A 23,960-nucleotide genomic window follows, 5' to 3' on the forward strand; every position below is an offset into this window, starting at 1 on the left:
AAATCCACCACTAAAGCACTATGATTGTGTCAATGACGTTGCAGAACACACCTGCAAAAATAACACCAGTCTGGAGGCGCGCTCTTTGTAGTCACATCAGGATATAAGCCTAGCCACCAGGGGTGTAGTCATCCAGGGTTGAGGGCGGTTGTAGATCCCTTACTTTTTAATGAACAGGGTCCCAGCCAGATCCCTATATACGAGCCAATCATCCTGAAAGGGGAGTGTGTTAGCCACTGAGGAGAGTCCTTGTCCTTTTGTGCTGATGGGAGCCATAGTGAAAGAAGGTGAGTTAGCCATCGAGAAGACTCTTCTCAATGGCTAACACACAGCCTCCCCTTTCATGCTGATTGGCTGATATCTGTTGTAGCAGAAATGACATGGAGAGTAAAGAAGATGAGGGGAAGGGGGCATAGCTGAACTATCATGAAGGGACCCTGTGCTTCTGAATTTGCCATCATGCTGCTGCTAGTTACCCATTAAGATCAGCCAAACACAGGCCAGCATAAAGTTCTGAGCTAACGAGCCACAGATGACAACCTGCCACTTGCTGAGTGACCCACCTTACTTTGCAGTTCGAGGTATGCCCTTGAAACAGGAAGTTTATCAAGGCCCTGCTAGGCTGATCATATATGGCTTGATGGGCTTTATTCAGCTTAGTGGGTCACAAGTGTCCCATTGCAGTTAGAGTCATGGCAAGAGGGCACAAGGGACACAGCCTTTTCTGCAGTAGCACCGGAATCATGGGGCACTTTCCAGAGAAGATTTGCCAGGCTCAGAGCAGCCACTTAGGCACTGCCAGAAAAAAGAGGAACTTTGTTGCCAAAAGAAGAGCACAAAAGTGGATGCAGATTTGCATAGTATTTGCACTTGCTGACTTATACATATTGATGCAAATTTAGAAACAATAAGTGAAATAGAAATGCATCTCATCCTCCTAGCGCCCAAGACTGGATCAGGTGCCTGCTCCGTCTGCTGTCCAGGTATTAACTCTTGACGGGCAACTTCAAGGCCTCTCCTGCTCTCCCTCCTTTATCTTTAATCTAGGCGTGAAACATACAACCTTTCAAATACAGAGGCCCTTCAAAGAGAGGACTGTCAAGACAGGATCACCCTAGCCATCATCAGGCTCCATCTTTCCTTGCCTTTTGGAGAGCACATTTCAGCAGACCATCTTGGACTGGCTGCAGGCTTTGCGTTTGGCTGCTATCTTCCTGTTTTTTCTGACACTGTTCTTTGTTTCTGTGTCTGATGTTGCATGTGTGGCTACTAGCAATAGCACCATCATCAGTGGCTGGACAGGAATAGTGGGAGTTGGAACGCAGCCAGTGCAAGAGACAGAAGTCTGAGGTCTGCAGCCAGCAGCAGGCTCCGAGCATGCTGTTTACTTTTGGAGAATCGATGCCTGCTATATAAGTCACTAAGTACTTCATGTACAAGCAGAGCACAAGCAGAGGCAAAAATGCATCCCTACAGTGCAGGGATGGGAGAGAAAATTTGATTCAGTTCACATTTAGAGACAAATTTATCAAGTTCGCCCTTTCCGAAACAATCTGAGAACCAAAACATAGCCATCCTGTGAAGTTCTCACTTATCCAGATTTTGCAATGCAGTTCTCCAACCAAGCAATGCCTATATTGGGGGAAAGTGTGCATAAAAATGAATATATTCATGGAAATAACATACAAAAATGCAGTATATTTAGAGAAACTGCTTGAAAAGATGTATACATTACTCAAAACTGCATACAAAAATTTGTTTATTAGAAGAAATTCCCACAAAAATGCTAAAGAATTTTCACATGGATTTTTTTTTTAACTGGAAGTTGCTGCAGAAATGTGGAGAACTGAATTTAAGATCAGGAAAATGAGAAATGGAAAGAACCAAAACTGACACACCATTCCATGCCTACTACAGGGCAATCAATCTATGACCCTATATCAGATTCCCAGGGAGTGTTGCTGCAGCACCGCAAATCTAACTTAGGTCCATTAATTTTAATGGGCCCACTTTGAGTAGGACTGGGCTGCAATACAATACATGTCTACTCAGAAGTAAGCTCCACTGGGTTCAATGGGGTTTACTCTCAGGTGTGTATTGGATTGCAGTCTTAGTTAGATAGAGCCCTGAGACTCCTATCTCTTCCTACGCTTCATCTTAAGACTGGTATAGTAGCAATTAAGAATGTAAGAGAAGGACACGAAAATTAAAAATCATCCAAAGGAAACTTGTGAGAAGCTCTGGGTTAAGACTGTGGCTCAAGAATCTCAGCTATGTTATGTCAGAATGTTTAATTGCAAGCTGCTGTCTAATGAATGGAAAGATATGGCAAAAGCAGGAAGCCAAGGGAGCCTGTGAAAACAAAACTCCAATTGCCGTTTTGGAAATTGAACCCTCCGCTAATATCCCTGTGCGCACAGCATCTAGCGTTACAAGGAGGCATTCAGAAGATCACATTCTCTGGCTGTGAACCAGTTACCACTTAATGCCCTTGTTTAATTTCTAAAATCACAGGGTATGTGGTTGAAGTCTGCCTAGAAGTCACACACTAAGCCAGGGATAGGTAGCCTGTGGCCCTCCAGATGTTGTTGGACTCTGACTCCCATTGGCCCCCAGCCAACAGGGCCAATGGTCAGAGATGATGGGAGCTGGTGTCCAGCATCATCTGGAGGGCCACAGGTTTCCCATCCCTGCTCTAAGCACTGGTCTAGAGGTGAGGGGAATGCATTCTGCACATGCCCAGATACATTTACCTCTTTATACTTCTCATGTTCTTGTAGAGGCCTTGGAAGGCCTGGTTTGAAGTAAGATGTAACATGCACATTTCCATATGTACACACACTATCATCATCATCATTTTTTTAAAAAAATGTATATCCCAGGATTTTTAAAAAAAGTTTCTGAAATGTTACCCAAATGGATTTCCCAGTACACACAGCTAGGATCATGTGTGTTTTAACTGGAGTATTTCATTTACATTCAAGGTATAAATTAAAAGGGAATGGATTAGAGTCAAAATGCAGAACACTTACTGAGAGCATTGGAAGCACCACAAGGAATAACATTAGATGTTGCAATCCTAAACACACTTACCAGGGAGTAAGCACCACTGAACACAACCGTGAACTTGCTTCAAATCTGAGTAAACATGAATAAGATTGCACTGCCAGCCAAATGGAGAGCCAGTGTGGTGTAGTGGTGTTAAGGTGTTGGACTACGACCTGGGAGACCAGGGTTCGAATCCCCACATAGCCATGAAGTTAACTGGGTGACCTTGGGCCAGCCACTGCCTCTCAGCCTCATGAAAACCCTATTCATAGGGTCACCATAATTCGGAATCGACTTGAAGGTAGTACATTTACATTTTTTGCCAGTCAAATGAATCACACACACAGACACTTCACTGTGCACCCTTTTTGTTATCTAATGAACACGTTAACAGTATTATAGGTTGGATCGAAACCAAGTTAGTGACACTTTGATTCCCCTGAAATCAATGTGGGGAAGGGCCATAGCCCAGTGGTAGAGCATCTGCCTTGCATGCAGAAGGTCCCAAGTTCAATCTCTGGCATCTCCAGGTAGGACTGGGTGAGATTGCTGCCTGCAACCCTGGAGAGGCACTGCCGCTCAATGTAGGCAATATTGAGCTAGATGGACCAATGGTCCGACTCAGCATAAAGCAACTTTCTATGTTCCTAATGTGAAATGTTGAATGGAAATAGCATGCCTTCAAGTCGATCCTGACTTATGGCGACCCTATGAATAGGGTCTTCATGGTAAGCGGTATTCAGAGGGGGGTTACCATTGCCTCCCTCTGAGGCTAGTCCTCCCCAGACGGCTAAGGTCTGCTCAGCTTGCCACAGCTGCACAAGCCAGCCCCTTCCTTGTCTGCAACTGCCAGCTGGGGGGCAACTGGGATCCTTGGGACTCTGCAGCTTGCCCATGGCTGCACAAGTGACAGGGCACGTAACCCCTGAGCCACTCACTGTGGGGGTGATCTTTAGCTGGCCCTTGACACCCAGGAGACACAAGCAGGGATTTGAACTTGCAGACTCTGGACTCCCAGCCAGGCTCTCCTCCCCATTTAAATCCCTTTGACTAAGTCTGGATCCAGTCTTTAACTTAATTCAGGACTGATTATTAATATGTGTGTGTGTTCTGGAACCAGCTTACTCACACTTAAAACTCCAATCCTAAACACTCCACTGAGACTTCTTTCTGAATAAACGTGCATAGCATTGCATAGTAAAATACAATAACACAAGTAGTCAACACTAAAATACTAACCAGAAAACCATCAGAAGACAAGAACAGCCACAGAGCCGCACAGACATACTGAGTGCCACGTATGAAAATGCTCTAAAAGGTGGTATGGGGAATTTAATTCATGTCAATAATTGGGAAAATGCCCCAGGCTCACAAATATGGAACTGATGATATTGATTGATATAGCAGTCATAGGCTGCAGTTCTATACACGCTATGTACAATGGGGCTTACTTCTGAGTAGACATCTATAAGACCATGCTATTAGTACTTATATTAAGATTTTAAAATCCCACGGTTTTTATTGATTGATTGCTATTTATGAGCAGCTTTTGGGCAAAGACCTCCCCTTAATTATTTCTAGGCGATTAATCATCTGCCTTGAGAATCAATTAATCTATCAGTTTAATTGAAATACATTTGCACATTACCAAACCCCCAGTAAAAGAGTGACTGGAGTCACTCCTCTATTAATTTGCTGTGTTTGGACCCTGACTTTCTTTCTTTGCATGGAGGTCCCAGGTGGTCTGTCATACAGGCATTTATCAGAGCTAGCCCTGCTTAGTTTCAACCAGGTCATTATATCACATGCCATTTTGGGGGGGTGGGGGAGGAGGGAATACTTGGGACCTCACCCTACTGTTTAATACATAGCACTTACTGTTAGGGGAAAGGGCCATCTTTAATGTTTTATTTTTCATTTTCTTTCACAGGAACACGCCACAACCAAAATTGCCTTTAGAAAAGCAAACCAGTTGCCCTTAACTTTAAATGTCACCAGTTCAAATTTGCCCTAGTTTGTTAAACCTTAATGGTAGCTGATTAGAGTTTCCAAACCAACGCTTACTTTCACTGTCTTTTATCCCCTCAGAATAGAAACACAGTTAAAGCATATTACAGATTCAGATGTCCTAAAGTGTTAGGCATTATTTGTAATTTTGCAATAATAAAAAATAAAAAATAAAAATAATTTGTACAAATAAGACAAGAGTGATTGTTTACTTTGGGTTAATTCATCTGGAAAAAAAATGGTGGCATGTGAATAAAGTAATAGTGGTTGGGGTGGAATCAGTATTCCAGGTCTGGATTTCATTTGCCAAGGTGGTGGCCCTTGTGGTTTATTGCAAATATTATTTATTTATTCTTAGGGTTATCTGAAAAAACAAAATGCCATTTACAGGGGAGGCAATTAAACATTGACTTTCTTAGGGTTTTTTTTTAAATACAGTTGCTATTTATATCTTTTTTATTTAACCCAGCTGTTAGTTTATGTTAACATGCAGCATGGTGCAAAAATTCCAGCAGACAAGTGTGAATCCCAGTGAGATCTCTATTCTCTCTCTGTCTCTCATTTTTATTTGTTTACAGAACTTATATGCTGCCCAATAATGGTGTTCTCTGGATGATTTAAAACATTAAAATGCAATAATAATTACAGAACAATAAAAACAGGAAGCAAATTCCAACATAAAAAAATGCCAGCAGCAGAGAATCAAACCAGAATAGAGAAAAATAGAGTGTTACTTAAAGTATGCAATAGATCTAAAATTCACAGGATTCAAAAATTCATAATTTAAAAGCCTGGGAAAAATAAAAGGATCTCACCTGGTACTGAAAAGACCACAAAGCGAGTGTCAAGCGAGCCTATCTGGGGAAGGCCAGTTATTTATTTTTGTGTATTTTATTAATTTAAGAATTGCCTTTCACACACATGTCAAACATTCTTAAAAACAGCTAAAATGGTTTTTAAAACAGTAGGAAAAAACCCTAAAGATTTAGTACAATACAAAAGGTGGTATCCAACTTAACAGGTCTGCTAGAGCAAAGAGTTTTCACTGTGAAGTGGAACTTTCCCACCCTCTCCACTCCCTGTGTGCCATCTAAATCTGTTCTGGGGTTTTCCCCAAATCTCTGGAGAAGATTTATGGGGCACGCAGGGGGTGAGTGGGGAAGTTCCATTGCACAGCTAAAACTTGTTGCGCTACTGGAACTGTTTTGTTGGATACCATCCATAGTGAACAACTAAGACAAAGACCTTTTCATCCCTAACTGAGGTGCCACCGTGAAGAAGGACCTTTCCTCAGAAGCCGTCCATGGTGCACCTGGAGAAGGGACTCTGCAAATGATAGGGGAACTACAGTACTGATTGCAAGAGAAAAGAGAGAGATGTGGAAGTGCAGGATTAATATATATAAATCATAAATGTAAGGAAATAGGAACAAGATGAGAAGCAGATAAACTCCTGACTTGTCTTAAGGAAACCTCCTCTTTAGGAGCTCAGCTATTTTCCCCCCTCCTCCTGTTTAAAACAGAAAATAAGGGCAGAAACCACCTTTCCCCTGAAAAATTATCTTAAAGGAATTAAATGGCTGTGCTGGCTCGGACTGGTTGGAGTTAAAATCTGGTTGGGATAGCATTTGGAGTGAACTAGTCCAGTTGAACAAAGTTCACTGAACTAGTTCACAACTCTCTGAACTACATCTGAAAGTAGTTGCCATCATTGCCAGGTGAACTAAAGGTGAATTAAGTACATTTTGGAGGAAAAATGCAAACAATTTCTAGCTAATCTTCATGTTCATTCCCTCCCAACCCACATGCAAGAGGCCTGGACTCTTAGCTGTTTTTGTCTTCAAGACATCTGTAAAGAAATTGAGAAAGCACAAAGTGGAGGTAATGTTCCAAGGCTTATTAGGCAGCTACAGAGGTGCTGCTGTTGCTAAGGTTGCTTAGTCACTTAATCAGAAAGAAGGAATGTGAGGCATTTCCTGAATCATCTTTGCTGAAGAGATTTGCTCTCTTCCAATTGGAACATATTGCAGTGACAACAAAGTGAGTACAGGAACAAAGCAAATGATGCCTTGGGCCTTTAACATCTGTGTTACACATCTGGCACACAAATTAAACAAGGCAAGCCTTTTTTGTGTGTATGCAAATATGGTTATGGAGAAAGCTTCACCTGTTGACAGTCTGTCTATCAGATAACTTATTACTTGTGTGTGGCTCCAGATTTACTTTTGGACCGTATATTTCAGCACAGCAGCTTGTGTAGCCCAGGATGAACTTTTTAGTTCTTAAAAAGTTCATATTTGGCAACTTTTTTTCAATACTTTTTTTTTTGGGGGGGGAACTTGAATGGAATTAGTTTGTTTTGTAAAAGGATGAACTTTAACTAGTTCCTTTTTAAAATGCACTTTCCAAGCACTGGTTTGGTTCCTCAATGGCAAGGGAAGTGCATTCTGTACATTCCCATGCCCTTTATTTCTGAGGTTCATAGTTCCAAATCAAATTTTTCACACTATGTCTTGTAAACATCTTTTCCACCCAGGCCCTTTGAACTGCATGGTCTTGATTCATCTCTTGCACCGTCCCATTGAATTCAAGGGGTCAACAGCAACCACTTTGGGAAGCCCTCCTCTGGGATGGTGTACAACCAATACAGTATTAAAATGTCCATATACATCCACCTCATAAAAAGCATGAATAAATTACTTTAAAACAAAATTGTCATGCTCTGGTTCGATGCAGGACCCAATGAAGAAGGCAGGTCAGAAGTTGCAGGACCATGGATAACTCCAAACAAGCCACTTGCTCAAATGGGTTGAGAGCAGACTGAGGCCTTTTAAGCCTCTGCCTTCAAACTACCTCTTCTATTCTCTGTCCCTTGTGGAAACATCAACTTTTTAAAGGGCCAACCCCCAGTCCAAAGATGGGCACTCTTCCTCCATTCTACAGTCTCCCTTCAGGTGTGTGCCTTGCAGTACTGGAGTGGTAAGGTTCCGGCTCTGGCCCTACAGATCTTGTTGGTACAGAAGATTCTTCTGGGGCCTCCTCTGACAGCCTAAGGTGCAGTGGTCTCCTGATCTCCAGCAGCAGACTCAAAGCCTGGTCTAGCTCCTGAGCTGGGGTATCTGCTGCCTCTGGCTTTGTGTCTGGATTCAGGGATCATGACAAAAATCACAACAAATTTTCAAAAATTCTCAAGACCATAAATGCTGTGAGCACTAAAAACCTCCAAATGCTTGGGTAAACAAATGTACATTCAACGGACACTTTGAATATCAAAAGTGAAGAGGACAAGTGCACTTCCAAGGGGAGGGAGTTCCAGAGTGTGGGTATACCACAGAAAAGGCCGTCCCATGTTCCCACACAACTATTCCTAGCAGACACCATGAGCAGCACTTCCTTTGCGGATCATAAAGACTGGGTTGGCTGGTATTGGAGGAGGTGCACCTACAGATACCTCAATGGACCCGAGGTACCCATCCCTGAGCAATAGCTTCCAGACCAGCCTATCTTTTGTGGCAGATATAGCGGTGTATCTGGTACCTTGCCAAAATACTGGAGTATCCACCAAATCCTGCAACAGTCAGCTGGTGTAATTTGAGTACAGGATTGCTCTGGCAGGGTGTACACATATTTCCCCTGACATTTAAGAGCTGAGACAAAAAAGAAAACAAATAAAAAGTCTCATCTGACTCTGAAGAAGAAATCTGCAGTCGGCACTTGGAAGTGTTTGAAAGAGATTTTCTTTTAATTTCTTTCTTTACCTGTAACAATCTGGCAAATGCATCCCCCGCCCACATCACAACATTCTTATACAAGCTGTGTCTGATCTAATCTTATGTACTTTGGCCACGAGTCTTGGAAAAGCAAATATTCCCAAGGCAATTGAAATATTGAAAGCACTGTATAACAGCGTGGAAGTATGAAGCAGTTCATAAAGGGGAGCTTGTCAAGTTGAACTTACATTTAGTCAACATTGCAAGAGGCGTGGGGGGAGGGGGAAGAAACAGGCAATGTTTTTATTGTAATGGGTTGTTATGGAAGCACCTACAAGGCAGAAACCTGACCTAACATTCAGTTTCAGCATGTATGTGAGCATGCATGCGCTATGTTGTTGTTGTTATATGCCATCAAGTCGATTACGGCTTACGGCAACCCTATTAATCTTTTTTGGATATATTCATAGGGTTTTCATGGTAAGAGGTGGTTTACCATTGCCTTCCTCTAAGCCTACGGCACCCGGTATTCCCAGACAGTCTCCCATCCAAGTACTAACCAGGCCTGACCTTGCTTAGCTTCTGAGATCAGACGAGATCTGGTGTGTTCAGGGTAGTATGGCCCTAGCAACCTAAGAAGTAAAATCCCAATAATCAACAGTATCTTTCCAGAGACAATGGCTATTTATTCAGGCTTTGTTAACAATGCAGTTCTTCAGAGCTCATCTGCGTACTGCTTTCTAGAGTTTTTATTTTTGTTGTTGTTCTGTGCCTTCAAGTCGATTGCGACTTATGGCGACCCTATTAATCTTTTTTGGATATATTCATAGGGATTTCATGGTAAGAGGTATTCAGAGGTGGTTTGCCATTGCCTTCCTCTAAGCCTACGGCACCCGGTATTCCCAGGCAGTCTCCCATCCAAGTACTAACCAGGCCTGACCCTGCTTAGCTTTTGAGATCTGACAAGACTGTGCGTGTTCAGGGTAGTATGGCCGTAGGTGCGCACTGTGTAGGAATGAACTAATCTCAGTGGAGGCTGGTCCATGGGGCCAATGGGGCACTGCACCACCAACCTCAGTCTGCCCTCATCCAGGCCCCACCTGCTTGCCTTCTTACTTTCAATCGATCCAAGGGGTGACAATTCCTGTCACCTTCCTCCTCCTCCTCCTCCTCCTCCTCAGCATTGATCTTCTAGAACTCAACAGGGAAGAGGATGAGCACAAAACTAGAATTAGTCAGCTCTGCCTGTCATTGGCTCTGCCTGTCATGTTATTGGCTCTGCCTGTCATTGGCTCTGTCCCCCACCAAAGGTTTGGGCTTCCTGCCTTCCACCCTATCAGTGACAATGAACGTCAGCCACCACTAGCTGTTCTGTCCATGTCAGTGTCTTTCCATTTCTCATTTTTCCAGTCTTAAATTCAGTTCCCCATGTTTCTGCAGCAAGTTGCAATTATTATTTTTTTAAAAATGTACATAAAAATTAGTGCAAATTTATCCTAAAACACATGTTTTTGTATGTAGTTTTGACCAATATACACATTTTTGAAAGCAATTCCCACTAATACAATTCAATGTATGTTATTCTTACTAATGTGCTTTTTTGCACACTTTCCTCTAAGATATTCAATCTCCCTCTTCCAACAAGCCTTTTGAGTAGAGATCTTTCCCAGCCTGCATCCGTATTAAAATTGTTTTTGGATGTTTTTATGTGTTTTAATAGTTTTATCACTTGTGTGTTTGCCACTCTGGGCTCCCTTGGGAGGAACAACAGGATGACGATGATGGTGACATATGCACTGTTGTACACAGTGGAGAACTGCATCACAAAATTCAGTGAAGTGAAAATTTCAAGGGATAATTGAGTTGCAGTTCATGTATTAGAGCGCAATCCAACTTGCATTTATGCAGGGCTGAGGCGAGTTGGATGCGGCAGATCTCCAGCTGAGCTGGCTGGGTCCCAGCTCAGCTGGGCTATGCTGGAGTAAGTCTATCAGCCTGGCTCAGCCGGGGCTCAGCCAGCTCAGCTGAGACCAGCATAAGTGAAGCCGGAGTAAGCCCCTGAAAAGGAACGTTCCAGGGGTGTGTCAGGGGAGGGGCTGAGGTTAGGGGACTTAGGTGACATCCAATTCATGTACAGAGTGTTCTTACAGGTCCCAATTCAGGCAAAAGTTACCCTGGGAATAAGGTCAGTCTAAGAAAAGAACTGCAATAGAAGTTAATGGAGAGGGCTTAATCCCTGGTAGAGGTATTTTGGACAGCAGGCTTTTACTTTCTGGTCCCTATGTCCAGCTCAGTGTTCAGCCAACCCAGGGGCTCCTAAATGGCAACTGGATGTAGTGGGACGTTATGCCAGCTTCTCTTGTGCCAGCACCACTTCTGCTGTCTTCCACTGTGTTGGATTGCTGTCCGTTCGAGATGAGCGAATTAGGTAGTTTCTCATTAAAATGCAAACAGAATTGGATTTCTCCTCTAGCACTAGTAAAATGTACCCAGTTCTGCATGCTTTTAACAGTTTCATTTAATAGTGCTCAAGGTGGCTACTTGACAAATTAATAGAAACAAATCAGAAACACAAAAACAACAGGATAAAAATGAAAAAGTCATGGAAGGGATAGTGTGGCAGATAATTAAAAGTTTGGAGTCAGCAAAACAACCTACACAGACAATAGAAAGCTTGCCTAAACAAACCCTTATTAACTAGGGGGTTAGGCCACGAAAGAGAATTCCGCAGCTGGGGAGTGGGCACATAAAAGGCCCTCTCATGTGCCCCCAAACAATCTTGCATCATGTGTTGTTGGGTTGCAGAGACGAAACAGCTTCTGCTCGTCTTGACCTGGTCACCTATCCATGTGACCTGTCAATGAGTGCAGTCATGAGCATCACTAGCACAACTCAAGGAATTACATTAGGGTGGGTGTTCCCTGAGGCAGATCAATCTTTTTTTTTTAACAAAATGATCCCCCCCCGTGCTTCTGATTAAGCATGAAAATTTATGCAGAAAGGCATCAATGCTGCTTGAACAAATGGCACTGTAATTGGCAGGGAGTGGCAATTCGATATTTACACTTGATCTTAGCCAAAGGCTGAGAAGCTATTGAAAACCAGTGATTTTTCCCCCCTTACAATTTCCTTCACAAGTGGGACACTTGGGCATGTTTATTCTTCCAGACTTTATTCCAGTGAGGGGCAAAATTAGAAAGACTAATTTGCAACTCACTTCCTATCGCTAAAGCGTTTGTTTTTAGAGTCACCATTGTTGAGAAGCCTTGCTCACAGAGATAGGTGGTGGATTCTAGATTGATTCTAGATTCTGCTGCCCACAAGATTCCGTGTGGCTACTTTACATTTGAAAACCCTCCCCTTGAGTAGGTTATCCATGCCTTGTTCTTTCTTCGCCATGCCTCAGATGAATGAGGAAGGAAGTAGCATACACCCACCCACAACGTCATTGGGCAAGTGTGGATATTCTCCCCATTGCTGGGACCATCTCCATCTTTTTTCATCTGTTTTCAAATGGCCACACTGTGGGCGAATGCAGTATCAATCTGCAATGAGCTTTTATTTGCCTAATGAAACCAGTTTCTCAAGATGTGCTTTTCAGGAGCAGAAAAATATGCAATAGATCTAGACTGTGTGTGGCCTACATAGAAAAAAACAAGCACTTGACTCTAGAATAAAATGTAGTGTGGACGTAGTCTCAGAGACATTGTTATTGTTTTCTGTGAACCTTAGGCATCTTGCCACTGTAAGTTAACGCTAGCTGAAGATTCTACGGCTACAGACACACTTGCAGTTATACTGGCTTCATAGCTTTTCCACCTCTGCTTCAAACCCTGGTACACATGATGTTAGTCACGCTCCATCTCTTTTTACTCCAAAAGCTAGGATTTTTGAGATCGAATGAGTTTTCCCTTCAAGCCAGCTTCAGACTGATTTGAGAACTGCTTAGTCTATCAACTTAGACTAAATTGCGACTCTGAGATGTTGCCAATGGAAATGCTTTGCAGTGGGCGGTCCTCAAAGCTCTGACATTAGCAGTGGAGCTGGGTGTATTCCATCAAACAATAAAGATGTGTACAGCGGGGTGCAGATTTGTTTCAAACCGTACCCAGACAAAATGGTGTTGCTGCTTTTTAAGCAACTAGTGTGCACGTAGCCTACGATTATGTGGAGGTCTCAGTATGCCAGCAGAATGTCAGATGCATCACCCGCCATGACTGATATACTAGGGGAATTCCTCTGATACTTGGGTGAAGTATGAAGCAATGAAGATATGCTGATGCAATACAAGGTAGAGTTGGGGACTGGATGTGGATAGTAGAAAGGAGCAGTACGTTTATGCTATTTCCCTTCAATTGATGGCCAGACCCCTATTGATAGCACAACTTATTTTATTTATTTATTTGATTTATATCCCGCCCTTCCTCCCAGCAGGAGGAACTTCACACCAGTCCCAAAGCTGGCACAGGAAATTTCTCTCCCATTGATTTAAATCCAAAATTATGTTTGTCAACCATGAAAGGTGTGTGATGCCTTCCAGAGAACACTCTGCGACTAAACTTCCAGAGTCTCATTATACACATCATCTTAGTACAACTCCAAAATGAAGATCACAGCTCTTTCCAGCGTGTTGAAAATAAATAATTGTAACCAGTCATTCTTTGGTTGATAGCAAGCAACCTAAATGGCTGGCTAGGGCAGAAACATTTTGGGGAGACCAAAATACCTGGTCACCTGTCACTACCAGATGAGCTGTTAAATGCAAGGTTGGTTAATAGACTCTATGGCTAGGATTTAACTAGGCATCTGAGAATGGAAGCGTCCCTTCTATTTTTGGACTGAGATCCAGGGTGAGATTGCACTAGCAGAAGAGTGAAAAGGCATTTTTTTTGCCTCTGTGCTACCTCTCTCATGCTGCTGTGGGAATTCTCCCCCACAGTCTGAAGCAGATTTGGGGGGGGGCGGGGCAGTAACACAAGGCACTGCAAGATTAAGGGGAAATTGGTGGAAATCACCTCCCTTCCACCTTCTGCTAGCAGGAGCATCCCATGAGTGGAACTCTGCGTAGGAGATCCTTCTGCCAATAGAAGCCCAAATAGCTATAAAATGCTCATGCTTGGTGCTGGTGGTCTTTCTAGGGGGACTCTAGGGGGAGGCTGGGCTGTATGGGAGAAAAAAAGTGTCCTTTGTCCTTTACTATTCTTGAAACTCATCCACCTTGAAACACTGAACAAAGCTACAAAAGCATCTCTTCTGCACGGAGCAATGAACAGGCAAGATGCAATGAAGTGTTGCAGCATAGGACTTACTTGTTGAATCTTCTGCACTGTCAGGGCACACCCCACATTAATCACTAGTTGAAGCTGAGCTTTTTATACACTGAAAAGATGACTCAGACAATCCTAGAACTTCTTCCAATTTGAGTGGAATGGGAAATACCCTGATTTAAATGTTGCCAGGAGCACTGTTGTTGGAGACTTATAAGATGTTCCGCATCTGAAAGAGACCCAAACAGGAGATCCATACAGTAAGCTGTAAAGATAGTCAAGCAGAAAGGGAACTGCCAAGAGTATAAAAGATTAAAGTGATTTTTGACTACCTGAACATTATGCAGAGTGCCTAGAAATGTGTTATTCATTGTTCTGGTCACCGAGAGATCTAGAATATATTCTAGATGTCTACATTGAATATCCTGACCCTTCTGCAAGGCTGAAACCTGGGATTTTTATTTGTTCACCACCACGGAGCACCATCTTGAAATAATGCCACAGCCAATTTCCATAATATTTGCATGCATATGCTGGAGGCAACTGCAATGTGACACATGAGCCATGCCCGTTGACTCTGTTCTGTGTCAGAAAACTATTTGAAGCAATTGAAATGACATGTGTTGGGAAGCGTGACAAGTTCCTCTTCACCAGCTGAGTCTTCCAACCCAAAGCTTTTGTGTTGCTTACATTTAATGGGCAAAATCATAAAGAGCTAGTAAAAATCATTAAATGCCTTTCAACTGTTTTGTTCAGTTTTTAAAAAGAAATATTGACACCCGTTTTTAAAATTAATGAGCAAGACATAAAAGGAGATAGTGATTTATATTTGAAAAACAATTACAGTTAAAAGGTTTTGGCATTTGAGTGAGAGTCTCCTGGCCTACAGCTGTGGGCACAGTTTGCATAAAGAGTAAAAATAATTTAAAAGAAATATCTTTCTACCAATATGAAGGATAAGAATCTTGGGACTGAAAACTGTTTGCACATTATATTTTACAGTATTTCCCATTTTATTTATCGTTTGGCAAAGCATTTGGCTACCCTCTAAAGTTTACATTTGCATTGTAAAAAAGATACTTAACAGAATTTGCTTTTTCTGAACATATATTATTGGGATTTTTTTCCCTGGTGAAGGAATAGGAAGGAAATGAAAGTTATAAACACAGTTTTACCTCACTGCTGATTAGTTTGGGAGTCCATCAACATATGAAAGGGCACAACTTCCCTATTCCTTTCCAATCTCATATAATGTGCTTGCTTACACTATTCACCTTTGAACGCAAACTGAATCAATTATCTCCATCCGTAGCTGAAACTTTTTCCACTTTCACACCCTACCTCCTCTGCATCAGTCTGTTGCTCCAGCCATTTTTATCTTTTCTGGTACTGGATTTGGGGTCAGGGAAAAGTGGCTTGGGGCAAGCTATTGACACAGTGGGGAGTTCAGGTACTGGTGTGCGGAGGGTTCAGTGCCCCTTATCTCATGCACCACTTATGTCATGCATCACTTTTTATTTGAATGGGCAAGCATGAGAATGGTGGCAAATCACAATCTGGGCTGGTTCTCTAGAAGGCAACAAAAACCTTATTGGGGTTATTGGGAGTGGCCCCAAGTTGAACAACCCTGCTTTAAAGTTGGAAAGGTGCACCTGTGGCCCTCTAGCTGTTTCTGGACTCTTAATTTCCATCAGCCCCGGCCAACATAGCCAATAGCCTTGGCAGTGCCAAATTGGACAACCCTGTTCTAAAGCTGGAAAGGTGATCCTGTGGCCCTCTAGATGTTGCTGGATTCCAACTTCCATCAGCCGCAGCCAGCATAGCCATGTTCAGGGTTGATGGGAGTTGTAATCCAAAAAGATCTGGAGGGCCACGAGCTTCCACCACTGCTCCAAGGGTCACACTGCTGAGCATAAACAGGTCAATAAACTGTTGCAGTGGATACCTCTGGCGCACCAAATAAACAGCTGCATTTGTTGCTTATTTATTTAACAAGAATTATATACTGGCTAATCAAGATAAAAACCCTAAGCGGTTTACGTAAAACATTACAAAAACCATAAGCGGTTTAGATAAAATATTTATGATTGTTAAGTTTGTTGCTTATAGTTTTATTGTTCTCATATATGTATATATTAGTTTTAGCTGTCGTGGGTAGAAATACAGGTTAAAAATAAAGTGAACTTTACACAAATGAATGCTGAGGCAAAACAAGGTAAAACTAGGGTTAATGTTATCCTTGCGTATTAAAAGTGATGTAAAAAAGCCGGGTTTGCCCAGAACAACAACAAAAAGCGTCATTTCTGAATTACATTGGACAGGGTGTAAGGAAAGCATTTGTCCTTGTGAGAGGAGCGATGTGATTGGCTAGCGTCTGGCAGCCAGCGTTTCCCTCACAATTTCCAACCAATCGCACTTCTCCTGTCACAACAAGACATCTCCCGTGTTTCAAGGCCTGGGACTTGCGCCCGTGTGAAAAAGATTATGCGGTGCGTGGCGCGTATTAAGGGTACTTTTGGGTTACTGAAGGGAACGTCTCCTATTCTGATCGTTCAAGGAGGGCAGCTGAAAGATGAGCCTCCTCCAAATCCGTCCAATCCTCACAGAGAAAAGGGAGCGGATTATTCTTTCTGCGCATGCGCACTTCTTTTGCCTGAGCATCGCACGGTCTTTGTAGGAAAAAGAGAAGGCAGAATGGACACTTTGAGCGCATGCGTCCAGCCCTTTACACGCTCAAAACCCAGTCAAGGTCTGTTCGGAACAGCGCCACACCGCTTTTCCAGTTCCGATTGATCATCTGCCATCCCGTGTACTGCGTTCCGATTGGGGCTGGTGCGCTGTCAAACAAAGGTCGAGGTATCCACCTACTAACATTTCACGGATTGGGCGATAGCTTCTCCCGTCGTTTGGTTGGATCTTGAAAGCCTTAGCTCCCGCCCGCCGCCCAATCACCTCGCGGCATCGGGGCTCTGACTAGTGTGAAGAGAACGTAACAGGTCTAACCGCTCCCCTTACTGTTAAGCAAAACGTAGTCCTCACGGCCTGTGGCTCTTCGACGGGGAAAGACGTAAACCAAAGCGAGCGTGGGGAGGCGCGCTAGGTTTCTCAGGCACCCGCTTCCTTGGCCCGCCGGTCTTGCCGCTGTCGAGACTCGGGAAACGGGGCGGCGGTGGCTGCGTGAAGCGGCGGAGGGATACGAGACCGACGGCTGTGAGTGGATTGTGTATTGCCCTCCTGGAGAGGCTTGAAGGAGGAGGAAGAGGGGCGGCGGGCGAGAAGGAGTTCCGGCAGCGCCTTGGTCGTGTTGCCTAAAAATAGCGCCCCGTGGATATCCGTGCGCCGGTGTCAGTGTCTCCCGCGGAGCGTCAGTTAAGGAGGCGGCGGCGGAGGAAGAGGGAGGAAGGAGGCGGCGGCCGATGGGTGAGTGGGCGCTTGGGCTGGGTGCTACTAGTTTTCTTTGAGGGGGATGGTAAAAAAGGGGGTAAGGAGTTGGGGTGGGGGGCGGTGAGATCCTCTCTCTCCCAGTAGTCGTTGCCCCAAGTTAGGAAGATGGTGGAGTTAAGGGTTGGGTGGGTGTTTTTTTTTGGAGGGGGGAAGCGTAGTATGATAAAAAATTAGGGGGAAAGTTTCCTTCTCCCTCTGTCCCCTCAACTTCCACCTCAAATGGTTGCAATTTTGGTCGACACGGTGAGCCGGTGAAAGGGGGGGAATCAAAGGTGGTTTTTTTTATATAGGATATGTGTCAAAGCAGTAGTAATGGTAGTGACAATCCACATGCCCATAGTGTAGGTAGTGAAAATACACGCACGTGTATGTATGTGCATACACGTGTATGTGCATTTCTGTCTTACGTTTCTGCGTGCATTTGTGTGTGTGATGTTTCTGGGTGTTGGGCAGTTCTTGTTTGATCGTGGTTCTAACCAAAACGTGTGTGTGTGTGTGTAAAACGCAGATATATGAAAAGATGTTGTATTGATGTAGACGTGCATGTGTATGTATGCATTGTACACACACAAACACACACGCACGATTTAGTTACAGCCATGGGCAAATAAGAATTACCAGATAACATTTATGAACATCACACAAACTCACAATAAAACATGAATATATAAGTTTCAAGATTGGGAGGGGGTCACTTTTTGGTGAGCTGGGTTTGGGTTGTGAGAAGAGAAAAATAATGGCTGAAGTGGGAAGTGGTGGCTTCCTTAAAGGATTGTACTGTACTTCTTCCTCTCAGCCCCTGGCTCTTTTCCCCAATGAATTTTCTTTGGGGATTGGGGGAAACTGTTTTCCATACTTTTATTTCCTGCTCAGATCAGGACTTTCAATGCATTAAGATATCAAAAAGGTGCACTATTTTTTTCCAAGCCGTTCTCTCTTCTCTGCCCAATCTCCCACCTCCTTTGGTGGTGGCCGAGTTTTTGGAGGGGGTGGACTTGTGGAATAAGAGAGACTTTAGGGGAATGAGTCTGTGAAACAGAATCTATCCCTCCTCCTAATGTGTCTTGAGGGTAAGAGACATGGGGGTGTGAGTGGAGAGGAAAGAAGGAAGGATGTAGGCAGGTTTCTTGTTGACAGAATCATGTTTCCTTTCATAGACTGTTAATTTCCTCACATGCTCTCCTGGAGGTACCTTCTCTTACCCTTTTTTCTTCCACTGCCTGCTCCTCCAAGCTTTGATCTGAGAGTCTGCAAAGAGTAAATTATGCATTGAGGTGGATAAGTGTGGGAGCAAGGTTTTAGAAATCATATTCTTCCCCACCCCCTTTTTATGAGTAGTGAATCAGTGAGTGGAGAGGTGGGGACTTGAAGTTAGACATTTTCACTTTTGGGGCAAAAGCTTTAATATCTTTACCTTCATTTTTCATGAGATACATGGATAAGCATCTATAAAACTGACACAGGATCCTTAATGGGTGTATGGTGGAAGCAGGAAGCAGTTAAGGGGCAGAGACTGGTGTTTGTTTAGGGTCCAGACAGGCCTTCAAGAGCTAACGTAATGGAGAGGATGGCTGTCTCGTCTGTGGTGAGTGGAGAAGAACACATTTCTTCTGCTTTTGTTTTTGCTTAAAGTTGTGGTAACCCTCCTTGATAAGTGGCAGTTTTGGGCTGAAATACTTGTCCAAATTCTGTAAAAGCAATACTGGTACCCATTTTGGAAGAAGCAATAGGGAAGGCTTGTATCGATATTAGAAAAATATAGTCTACTATATATTAGAGATTAGAAATTTGGTATTAGAAAAGTATAGTCTACTGTTGGCAAACATCAGAAAAAAAGGTTGCACTTCAAAAAGGAAAACTATTTTTAAGCCTTATTTTCACTTCTAGTGAAGAAATAGAGTTTACAAAGGAATAAAGGTTTTTCTGTCTCAGTGCAAAACACCAATTCCCCAAGCCCATTAGCAGGTTGAAGCTGGACTTTTCCAAAACACTTTCCCTGTTTATATAGGAACACTGCTGGTGAAAAGGGAAATAAAGCATTTAGCAAGTAGTTTGTCTTTGCTAATATTCTAATAACATGTTGGTTGTCATTCTTCCCTTTGGGTGAGTATGTGACTGATTGTCTTTGTTGCTGACTATGAAGATAAGTGTGAGAGACCTGCAAGGCCTTGTCACTGATTAGCCTAGCATATTTTTTCTCTTGAAACTCTTTAAGAGCAATGTATAGGAAGTGAATAAAAGGGAGAAATTATTTTTCCATCACTTCAACAGTATTCCTTTTTAAGTGTTTTTAAATGACATACTTCTGCTTTGGGTAGGACAGGCAGTATTTGAAAAGATATACACCATGTTTTGGTCCAATGTCTTAAACAGCTAAGGCATCCCAAAATCCACCAGGAGTTGTTTGCTCTATAAGAACACACAAAAATCCAAATGCATGGATTTGGTTCTTTTAAGTATTCCAGAGTTGAGACCTTGAGAAGGTAGTGTGCCACATTCCCCAAGATTTCTTAAGAGTGTGGTTCTGCTATCTTAATTGCAGCTGATTTTTAATATGGAGTGTAAAGGAATGGCAGCATTTATTTTTATTGGCTGGTTGTGGCTTAAGATATTCTTGTTTGCTTTGTGTTGGGGAGAACTGTTAGGGGGTTTTTTTGTAGCAAGATTGCTCCTTTTTAGGTTTGCTGTTAATATATAGATTAATAAGGTAGAAAACTATTTTAACTTGGATTTACAACCACTAGAATAGCTAGATATGTAAAATTACAAAGAGTCTTCTGGCACCTTTAAGATTAACAAATTCATTGTGGCATAAGTTTTCATGGTCTGTTGTTCACTTATAGTCTAAACTTCAGTCGCTGGAAAACTATGAGTTGATGCTGTGAACAATCTGAAAGCTCAGGTATGATGTTTGCTGTGATGGTAGGGAACGAGAACCTAAACCTAACCTACCTCATGGGGTTGTTGTGGGGATTAAGTGAGGAGGGAGAGAGCTGTGTACGTCACCTTGAGTTCCTTGGAGAAAAGGTGAGATATAAATGTAATTAATAAATCATAAATCTAAGGAGAATGCCTTGGGGAAAGAATAAAAAGTGATAATGCATCTAAAGTTAATTTCAAATTTATTGTCTTTCATCTTCTCTAGATTACAGTGATAATAGACTGTAGAGTATGACTTGGATAATTTGTATAATAATTATTAGCATGAACTGAATCTTAATAAAGTCTAAAGTAGTTTCTTAAACTGGCATGTATGTAATGTCGGGATGGGGGAATATAAACAATTCTGCAAGGCTTAGCATTTCTCAAAAGTGTGGGTTGTTGTCCCACTGGAATTGCTGAAGGGGTTAACAGTGCCTCTAACCACAGCTGGCTCAGTGAATTTTATGTGTTAGATGAACTGATGTGGGATGAGTGTGCGAAGGAAGGGAGAAGTGGCATCTGGAAATGTAAGGTAGTGAAGTGCCAGTGAGGTGTAGTGGTTAGAGCATTGCACTAGGACCAGGGTCTAGATTCCCATTCAGGAAGAAGCTTGCTGGGTGACATTGGGCCAGTCACAGTCTCTCAGCATATCCTACATCCCAGAGTCTTTATGAAAATAAAATGGAAAGGGAGGAGAACCATTTATACCAACTTTTTATTTGTTTATTTATTCAGTATATAGACCGCTTACTATCTGAAGATCTTGAAGTAGCTTACCATAAAAATACATAAATGTACATAAACACAATAAGTCCAATAAAAAGAATGTCAAAAGGATTTACATAGAAATAGAAAACAAATACATAAACAATATCCATATACAAAAAGCACATTATAAAGCTAAAGTCAGATAATATTTCAAAGCATCATGATGTAAAATTCCAACCAATGTAACATAACATATTCATTCAACCATCTTGCTGCTCATCCATTTGGGTGGGATATAAATATAATAAAAATAATAGTAAAAGTGGCATGGAGGGTTATGTGCAATAATATTTCTAAATTAGAAGCGTGTAGAAGATCTTGTAAATTAGGAGGTTAGTGTGATTTTGTAAAGTTCGAGATTCTGGTCTGAGCTACAGGTATCTGAATTTTAACACTGCTTTCAATAGTGCCACCCTTGTAAAAAAAAACCTTTCAGACAGTCTTTTTGTTTGCTTGTTATTCTTGAAGCTTGCTGAATATTGATGTTAGTAGGAAATGCCAGAAAAATATTGACACTTGTATTTATTTATATACAAATAACTTACATTCTGCCTTCTGGACTTCAAAAGTAGCCTTCAAGGTGGTATTCACTTACAAATCTTAACTGTTTCAAGTAAATGGCCATATTTTAATCCATTATTTACCTGTAAAGGATGCCATTTCCAGGGCCTAGCTTTTAATTTCAAAAATGGTTGTGTAATACAATAACTTTGGATGTTTTATTGGTACAGGCGGGCCCCGCTTATATGGCAGGTTCCATTCCAGACCCCCGCCGTAAAGTGGAACCCCATTGAATATAATGGGGCGCATCATGCGAGAATGACGCGAAAATGCCGCAAAAGGGCAAAATCGGCTTTAAAAATGGAGAATCAAAGCCACCGCATTAGCAGGACATCGGGAAGCGGGGCCCTACTGTATATCTCAAATATGAAGAGCCTCCAGTAAACCACCCTATTTCACAGTTTTACAGGACAAGCTGGAAAATCTCCACAGTTTTGAAGGAATAAATTACTCCTCAGAGGCTTTCTTTAATATATTATTATTATCAGCATCACAGTTGTCTTGAAGATACGGTAGTTTAAATAGAAAATACTTTGACATATTTCCTTAAACTTGCCTGAAATCCTCATCTTCTATCCTAGTTTTCACTAGCAGAGTGGCCCAAATTTGCGATACTTGCCATAACATGAATTAAAACATGAAGATTTAAAAGCCTGTGGAGCCCGGTTTGCACAATGGTACACCAGTGAACTAAGGGCAATTAAACAGGCTGGATGATGGCTAGAGCGCAAGTGGCAAAAGACTAATTGGGCATGAATAAACATAACCATGCCTACTGTGTGGTGGTGGGGGCGGCGAAGAAAGTCCATTTCTCTGCCACCATTGCATCCTCAAGTAGCCATCTAGTGGAGCTTTTCTGTATTGTTTGGGATCTGTTGACATCAACTCCAAGAAAAGGGGTTTTAGACCCTTCAGAGGCCCACTGTGAATTGTTTGCACGGCACTTTGAAGGTAAAGTGGCTCACCTCTGTAGCAATCCCAATGCCCCTTCTACATCTACTGTAGTCCCCAAAGAGGTGTCCAGTGCAACGTCTGCTGCAACGTCTTGGGATTGGTTTCAGTTTATGCGGCCTGATGATGCCCTCTCGACCCTTGCCCTTTTTGGCTTATTAAAGCTTGCTGAGGGGGTTTGACTGGGTGGATTCAGGGTGTGGTCAACATGCTGTTGTGGGAGGGAGTGGTTCCAGCCACCTTGAAAGAGCAGGTGATCCGATTGCTCCTGAAAAAGCCCACTCTGGACCCATTGGTTTGTGACAACTACCGCCTCGTTGCAAATACCCGCTTTTTAGGGAAGGTTATTGAGAGGGTTGTGGTGCAGCAATTGCAAGTACTCTTAGATGAAACAGGTTATCTTGACCCATCCCAGTCTTGATTGAGGCCTGATTATGGGACTGAATTGGCCTTGGTTGCCCTGATGAATGATCTTTATTAGGAGAAGAACAGAGGAAGTGTGACCTTGTTACTCGTACTTGATCTCCTGTCAGCTTTTGATACCATTAACCATGGTATCCTTCTGAGCTGACTTGGTGAGATGGATATTGGGGGCACTGTTTTACAGTGGTTCTTTTGCAGAGAATAGCATTGGGCGATTGTCTTTTGACTCCCTGGCAGTTGTGCTGTGGGGTGCCGCAGGGTACCATCTGGATTACTGTAATGCTCTCTATGTTGGGGCTACCTTTGTGATTGGTCCAGAAGCTGCAGCTGGTCCAAAAATGTAGCAGTGTGGCTGCTCACTGGGGTACGGTACTGCCAACATGTCACCCCACTGCTGAAAGAATTGCACTGGCTGCCCATTAGCTACTGGGCTAAGTTCAAGGTTCTAGTTTTGGTGTACAAAGCCCTATACAGCTTGGGATCAGGATATCTGAAAGATTGTCTTACTCTTTATATCCAGTCAGTCACTACGCTCTGCAGGTGAAGGCCTCCTACAGATATCATCTAATCAGGAGGTCCATTCCACACAACATAGGAAGTGGACCTTTAGGGTAGTGGCACCTACCCTTTGGAATTTCCTCCCCTTAAATATTAGACAGGTGCCATCTCTGTTATCTTTTCGGCACCTACCGAAGACCTTCCTCTTTCAACAAGCCTTTTAAGAAGAGATCTTATCCCAGTCTGCATCTGTGTTGGAATTGCTTTTTAATATGTTTTTAAAGCTTTTAAAAAAAGATATTTCTAAAGATTTTTTAAAAATAGATATTTTAAAGTCTGTTTGTTATGTTGTAGAGTGTTTT

The 23,960-nt window shown here is 42.6% G+C and overlaps 1 protein-coding gene, 1 long non-coding RNA gene and 2 pseudogenes across 8 annotated transcripts in view; 1 reads left to right on the forward strand and 3 right to left on the reverse strand.

Annotated features, from left to right (window-relative positions):
- The window catches only part of LOC133369766 (uncharacterized), a 32,477-nt gene extending 15,038 nt beyond the window's left edge, over nucleotides 1-17,439 (reverse strand). Inside the window, exons 1-2 of the long non-coding RNA XR_009758976.1 lie at nucleotides 17,047-17,439; nucleotides 14,074-14,260 (exon numbers count right to left, since the gene is read on the reverse strand). This is a non-coding gene — a long non-coding RNA (uncharacterized LOC133369766). The remainder of the gene's footprint in view (nucleotides 1-14,073; nucleotides 14,261-17,046) is intronic.
- Nucleotides 9,276-9,394, reverse strand: LOC133370144 (5S ribosomal RNA; annotated as a pseudogene).
- Nucleotides 9,646-9,764, reverse strand: LOC133370166 (5S ribosomal RNA; annotated as a pseudogene).
- The window catches only part of MEF2A (myocyte enhancer factor 2A), a 91,763-nt gene continuing 84,749 nt past the window's right edge, over nucleotides 16,947-23,960 (forward strand). For 2 of the 7 annotated variants that reach the window (XM_061595299.1, XM_061595292.1), the window contains exon 1: nucleotides 16,947-17,451. The gene's annotated coding sequence lies outside the window, so the exon portion shown is untranslated. The remainder of the gene's footprint in view (nucleotides 17,452-23,960) is intronic. The other 5 variants (XM_061595293.1, XM_061595294.1, XM_061595296.1 and 2 more) reach the window with 4 other exon arrangements.

The sequence above is a fragment of the Rhineura floridana genome, chromosome 14 (genome assembly GCF_030035675.1).
Source record: "Rhineura floridana isolate rRhiFlo1 chromosome 14, rRhiFlo1.hap2, whole genome shotgun sequence".
NCBI classification, from domain to species: Eukaryota; Metazoa; Chordata; class Lepidosauria; order Squamata; family Rhineuridae; genus Rhineura; species Rhineura floridana.